Source organism: Sinocyclocheilus rhinocerous, unplaced genomic scaffold (genome assembly GCF_001515625.1).
Source record: "Sinocyclocheilus rhinocerous isolate Xijiao unplaced genomic scaffold, SAMN03320098_v1.1 scaffold940, whole genome shotgun sequence".
NCBI classification, from domain to species: Eukaryota; Metazoa; Chordata; class Actinopteri; order Cypriniformes; family Cyprinidae; genus Sinocyclocheilus; species Sinocyclocheilus rhinocerous.
The window spans coordinates 89,611-90,241 of record NW_015670976.1 but is presented as its reverse complement, the minus strand read 5'-3'; positions in this window follow the sequence as shown (position 1 = coordinate 90,241).

Below are 631 nucleotides of genomic sequence, written 5' to 3'. Positions count from 1 at the left end.
GTACCAGGTACTGTACCCAGTGGAAAACCCCCCAAAAGTGAACCGTACTGTGACGTACCATGCAGTGGAAAAGCGCCATTAGAGTGGCCTCCGAAGCATACAAAGAGCTTCTCTGAGTGCCTAAAGCGGCCAGAGCGCTCAACATACATTCTTAGAGCCCAAACCGGGCAGAGTGGATTAGGACCCTGCTCAGAGTGGAGAGCACTTTTGGCACATAGCCGTCTCGGTTTGAAGACGACTCTACAGTCGTTAGGCCCAAACTCAAGACAGGAAGCACTGACTGACAGTGCTTGCAGGTCACCCACTCACTTGACGGATGCTAAAGCCAGAAGGAGGATGGTGTTATGTGACAGGGGCCACAAGCATCTCAAAGGGAGGACCTTGCAGGGCCCTGTGGACTGTAGATAAGTCCCAAGTCGGCACAGTATGAGGGCGAGGCGGATTCAATACACATAAAATTTCTCAAGAGCGATTTTTGAAGGGGAAGCAAATAATTCAGCTTAAATTGTACTTGTAAGAATATGAATACACAGAGGAAAGCCTTACTACTATTAGTGCAGCAGGGAGACCGTGCCAAATTAGACAACGTCAAGCTGTTGTGGTCGCGCCGAGACAGCGCTTGTGTCCGTTG